Source organism: Peromyscus maniculatus, chromosome 2, assembly GCF_049852395.1.
Source record: "Peromyscus maniculatus bairdii isolate BWxNUB_F1_BW_parent chromosome 2, HU_Pman_BW_mat_3.1, whole genome shotgun sequence".
Classification (NCBI taxonomy): Eukaryota; Metazoa; Chordata; class Mammalia; order Rodentia; family Cricetidae; genus Peromyscus; species Peromyscus maniculatus.
In genome coordinates, this window is record NC_134853.1 from 64,783,915 (window position 1) to 64,789,943 (window position 6,029).

General features: G+C 40.0%; 1 long non-coding RNA gene across 1 annotated transcript; it reads left to right on the plus strand.

Annotated features, from left to right (window-relative positions):
* The first annotated feature begins 5,042 nt into the window (after nt 1–5,042).
* LOC143271646 (uncharacterized) lies at nt 5,043–5,718 on the plus strand. Its single transcript, XR_013048852.1, has 2 exons — nt 5,043–5,121; nt 5,381–5,718. It is a non-coding gene; the product is annotated as an uncharacterized LOC143271646 (long non-coding RNA).
* The last annotated feature ends 311 nt before the right edge of the window (nt 5,719–6,029 follow it).

Here is a 6,029-nt window from a genome sequence, read left to right on the forward strand (position 1 = left end):
CCATAGTGGTTGCACAAATTTGCTCTCCTACCAGTAGTGAGTAACTGTCTGTCCCCACATCCACACCAGCATCTGCTGTAATTTTTTTTTTAATCATGGCAGTTCTGATTGGGACAAGATGAAATCTCAGAGTAACTTACTTGATGGTTAAGGATGTTGAACATTTTATTTCTATTTAGTCCTTTGAGAACTCTCTATTTAGCTCCCTGTGACATTTTTAAATTAGGTTGTTTTCTTGGTGTTTAGTTTCCTGAGTTTTTCATATATTCTAGATGCTAACTCTCCATCAGATGTATAGGATGCCTATTCACTCAAATAATGGTGTCTGATGCTACTCATGTCCTACTCAGAAACTCCTTTCCTGTGCCTATTAGTACAGGCATATACCCTGATTTCTTCCCTGCTAGATTCAGGATATCAGGTCATGCATCAAAGTCCTTGATCCACTTGGGGTTGAGTTTTGTTCAAGATTAGAGACAAGGATCTAGTTTCATTCTTCTACACATAGCTGCACAGTTTAACTAGCACCATTTGTTGAGATGCTGTCTTTTCTTTGGTGCATATTTTTGGCCTCTTGAAAATCAGGAGGCTATAATAATGTGGGTTTACAAGTGGGTCCTCAATTCTATTCCATTGATCAATGTGTGTGTGTGTGTGTGTGTGTGTGTGTGTGTGTGTGTGTGTGTGTGTGTGTTTTGTGCTAGTGCCATGATTCTTTTTGTGGTGTAACTTAAAATCAGGGATGAGGATACCCCCAGAAGTTGAAATTTATATTCCACAAGAAAAATGAAAAATCAACCTACTAAGATTAAGTTGAGATGAAGTAATTTAAATAGACCTGTAAAACCAATGAGATAAAATTATCATTTTAAATCTCTCAACTCAAAAATGTGCAGGATCCTGTGGATAAGGTGCAGAATTCTAACAGATCTTCAAACAAGAAGTCACTCAGAATTTTCTAAAATACAGAAAAGAATACATGAAGAATCCACCCCCATATCTGAAGCCACTGTTACAGGCCCCTCTGCCTCCTCAGAAACAACATAATTTACTAGTTCTTGGGTCTCTTCCTAGATGATATGTGCAGATGCAAATGGCCAGCCCATCTAATATCTTTCCAGACAACTTGGATCTCATTGGAAGCTACTGGCCATTTTTCTCTTCAAATACTTGAGTGTTTTCCATTATCCCAGACTCTATGTCTGACCCCAATCAAACAGCTCTTCAGGAGCCTCCTTCAGCCTCTGCCGCTACACATCACTTCCACACCCACTTGCACATCTGCTGGGACTTCTGGTTTTCTACTTCTGAGAAAGAGCTCTTTGCTTTACTTCCCTCTTTGATTTGTGGGCCAGCTCCTGCTTTGAAATTTGGTTGTGTGTTTCTGTCTTTTCTATGCCCTCTGGTTCTGGATTTAATAGTCAGTTGGCCCTCCTCCACACTCAGCTGCCTTCCTCTCCATAGTCAATACCACTTAACCTAGAAATAAGACCCAGAGAATAAAGACTACTGTCCACTGAGTTATGGTTCCTTGACAATGAGATGTTGAACTTCTAATCCCCAGTGTGAAGGTATTTGGAGATTGGACCCTTGAGAGAAAATTTGGGCTAGATGAGGTCCTAAGACTAATAAAAGTAACTGTGTGTTGCTTAATCGATTCAGTCCATTATATTTATTAGACTGTTTGAGCAACAAAGGCTTTCAAGTCCTAATGGTCTTGGCAGTTTCTATCAGAGGGCTTGTCCCTGCAGAAGACTGGTTCTACCTCTCCCAGCAGCCACTGACTGACTATAGTCCTTCATGTTGGCATGTAAATTGATGTTGTCTTTGAGCAGGTCTTCTTTAGTCAACCACATTGTTGAAGCTATACTCATCTGTGGACATGAGGACACATATTTTGAATGCAATTAGAAATTATTGTCATTTCATAAAGTGATGGCAGTACCTCTCACCTCTCATCAGAGAAGTTTCTCTTTGTAGCAGATAGAGATCATTTAGGAAGTCACAACTGATCAAATTGCAAAGGAAAACTGACTGCAAGATGTCTAGCCCTCCGAACTGATACAACTACAACACAACCCCTCCACCTAGTGCTCAGGGAATATTGCATAAGTAACAGCAGAAAGAGTGTAAGAGCCAAAAGACAATGCTCTGCTGTGATTTCACTTCTAGATATGACAGGAAAGCTATAGCCATGAAATCTCAACAGTATGGCTTCCTAAATAAAACCTGAACAATGGCACCACCAACTGAGATGCCAATATGGATGGGTAAAATCTCAAGGAGCCCCATCCTTATATGAAGAACTAGAGGCAATTAATGGCTGCTGAGGATGGAGAATTAGTCTACCACAGGGATGAGGCCCTCTAAATGGTTATCACAATACCAATGCTCATCCCTAAAACATATACGTAAGCAACAATAAACAGATATATCAGACTGCATTTAATATATTTACACACATACATACACACACCAATGATAATTAAAGAAAAAGAGTCCATAAATTTAAAAGGGACTGTAGGAGTGCATGGGAAGAGTTAGAGGAAAGAGATGGAGAAAATGATGTAATTATGTTTTAATTAAATTTTTCAAATAAAAAAATACATGTAGTCCTCTTGTTGGTATCTAAGAGAAATAAGAACACTTGTCTGTACATGAATAGAAAGTACACTGATAATCATGTTAACATTATTCATAGATAAAGAGTGTGTCTCTGAATGACAGAAAAATCTCATTTCTGTCAACTGATAGATGTGTAGACAAAATGCGATACAATACAATGAATTGCTGCTATTCATCAATAGTAAGATTTTAACACTGATATGAGCTATTGCACAGGTTTGCTTTGTAATGATAAATATTAACTTAAAAAATTTAGTCAAAAAGACCATGTATGCTTCCATCTCAATAACAAGTCCAGCAGAGAAGCATTTCCTAGGTTTGAGCTAGGACAGGAAAATTGGGAGTGGTTGCTAATGAACAGGAAGTGTCTTTGTAAGATGACAGAATTGTCCTAAAATTAGTGGTGATGATGGCACATGTCTATTGAAATCCTGAAACCCATTGAATTATACATTCTGAGTGAATTTTATGCTTTATGAATTATTCTTTAATAAAGATGTTATTAAAATGCATACAAGCTGCCCCTTCAAGAAGTCACAAAGGAAAATCTTCTCATTTATTTAATCTAAAGGATAATAATTTCAGTAATATATCACAAAGTATTTTATCTAAGCAAGGTTAGCTGTTACACTGCATTTGAATGTCAAGGCTTATCTCAAACATAGAAACAAGCCTAGGGAAGGCAGATAGGCTTGCTCTGTCATTAGATAATACAGGAAGAAAGCACTTCACACTCTTGGCACTGAATTTTCTTAACTCCATCTTCTCAATAATTTGAAAAATAGACCGCCTTTATTCCCAAGCCTTAATGCTAAATAGTGAATAAGCTCTAAACTTCCACATTTCCCATGTTTCCTTATTCCCAGTGGCTGATATTGAGGAGGTCTGGGTTTTGTTGGATAATTTGGTACAAAGGTGGAAACACTTTAAACCAGGGTCAGCCTTGCCATCCCTGTGACCAGATAGATGCTTGAGATACCATTTAAAATGGAAACACTTATTTTGGCTCATGGTCTCAGTTTGGACCACAGGTGGATTGTTCCTTTGCTTCAGGCCTTTCACTAATACTGTCAAGCTATAAACACATCAATGAATTAGTCTGTTGATTACGTCAGCACCCTCATGTGACAATCATTTCTCATGACTGGATCTACCAGCTTGGGACAAAATCTTAGAGACATAAACCATTGGAAGAACATTGCATCATCAGTCTGAAATGTAGAGAAGGGGACTAATATTGGCAGAGAAAACCCTGGAGGTCAAAACCCTTAAAATACAGCATTAGTGAGAGAGGCTGGGAACCTTTGTCAGTAGGGCTCAGTTGGAAAGCAGGTCACCATAGACACATGCTTGGAGACTCTATTTGATCCTCACTTCTGTTTCCCAATTACCTTGAGGCAACATCATTGCCCTCCAAGCCCTTTCACTCTGCCGGCCTTACCTTGCCTTCCTGAGACAGCTAGAATAATAACAATACTACTTTGAACATGTCAGGACGCTGGTAAATGTTTCCCTTAAAGTCATCCGTTGATCTTTCAAAGTCACCATAAAAGACGTTATTTTATGAACACTTTGGAACTGAAGACACGATGTTGAAAAGAGGATAATTAACTTCCCCAACGTCCTACTTATAATATATGACAGGGCCAGTCTGGGCTTCAAATTCAGTTAGACCCCTGAAATCTGAGCCCTCAATTATCACAGTACATAGCTCTTACACAGGAATCATTTTCCATTCTAAAATAAACCTTATTTTGTTGGAGAAATGTAGTGCATCTATCTTATAGGGGAGAGGATAATTCAGTTAAGATCCAGATTGAGTCCAAGTAAGCAACATTTTAAAAGCATTTTTATCCTGTGATAGCGCTCTCTCTCTCTCTGTCTCTCTCTGTCTCTCTGTCTCTCTCTGTCTCTGTCTCTCTCTCTTTGTCTCTCTCTCTGTCTCTGTCTCTGTCTCTCTCTCTTTCTCTCTCTCTGTGTGTGTGTGTGTGTGTGTGTGTGTCTTCTTTTTAGAAAATCCGTTCTTCAGATTCCACCAGGATTAAGACTTATTTGCTCCCACAAAACAAGCTGCTTCTCCAGCACTGCTTAATATGATGGGCACCCTCTTCCTTAGGACATGAGCTCCGCACTGCTGAAAACGGCCAGGGAGAACTTCCGCCGGCTCACTTCTCAGGTCTCAGAGCTCACAGCACTCCTGTAGCTCGCTCCCTGTGCTTCATGGCCCACTGTGGAAGTAGGATGGCTAGCGACTGCGCTGGGAGTGAGAGGCTTCAGAATTCAGTAAGCACAATCACCGACTAAAAAGCCAAGTAGGAGGAAAACACATCCTCCAGGTCACAATGTGGGATATCTCGCAATGAGGACAAGCAGATTCTAAGGGGTTGCTACTTAGCAGAGAGAAAAAAAAAATAGCAGATCAAAGTCCAGGATACTGGACCAACATCAACGTGGTCCTGTGGAGAGACTCATGACTACAGACTTGACTTGGACTCGGTATGTCAGACATGATGGCTAAATGCATGAACCAATTGTCTGGATTGATTTCCCTGTTGGTCAGCCAGATGCCAAGCTAAGTATGGTGGTATTGTTTGGATATGATTAACACATAAATAAGAATTCCTTGAAAAATGCAGATTGCCTTCCAAAAGTGGGCTCCATTAAATCAACGGAAGGCCTTATAGAAAACCTTATATAAACTCAGCAATATTTGAATTTCTCAAAGAAATTTTTTTAACTTATTTACTTATTTTAGGGTGGGCACACACACATGTGCCATAACAGGAGTATGGGGTCAGAGGACACTGGTTTAAAATGGTTCCCTCCTTTCATCGTGTGGATTCCAGGAATTGAGCTCAAGTCACCAGCCTTGACCACAAGCACCTTTTCCTACTGAGCCAAATCTTGCTAAGCCCTAAATAAGGAATTCTCTCTATGACTGTCATATTGAAGTCCCACCTGAATTGCTTGCCTACTTCCCTAAGGAATTTTGATTCAAGACCTCAGCATGAACACAGCTGGATTTCCAAATCATCAGCTTACCTATGAATTTTTTATTTACCCACCCCTGCCAACACTAGACAATTCCTTAAATCAACCTCTCAATGTCTTTTCACTCAACGGATAGATGTGTATGTGTGTGTGTGTGTGTGTGTGTGTGTGTGTGTGTGTGTGTGTGTGTGTATGTGTGTGTGTGTGTGTGTGTCTGTCTGTCTGTCTGTCTCTGTGTCTGTGTGTATTAGAGCACATGCCTTCATTTCTTAATAACCCGACAAAAGCAACATAAGAGGAAAGGGGTTTATTCTGGCTCACGGCTCAAATCTGAAGTCCATAATGGCAGGGAAATCACGTGACGGGAGCTAGAGGCAGCTGGTGACACTGCGTCTGCATTCAAGAAGCAGAGA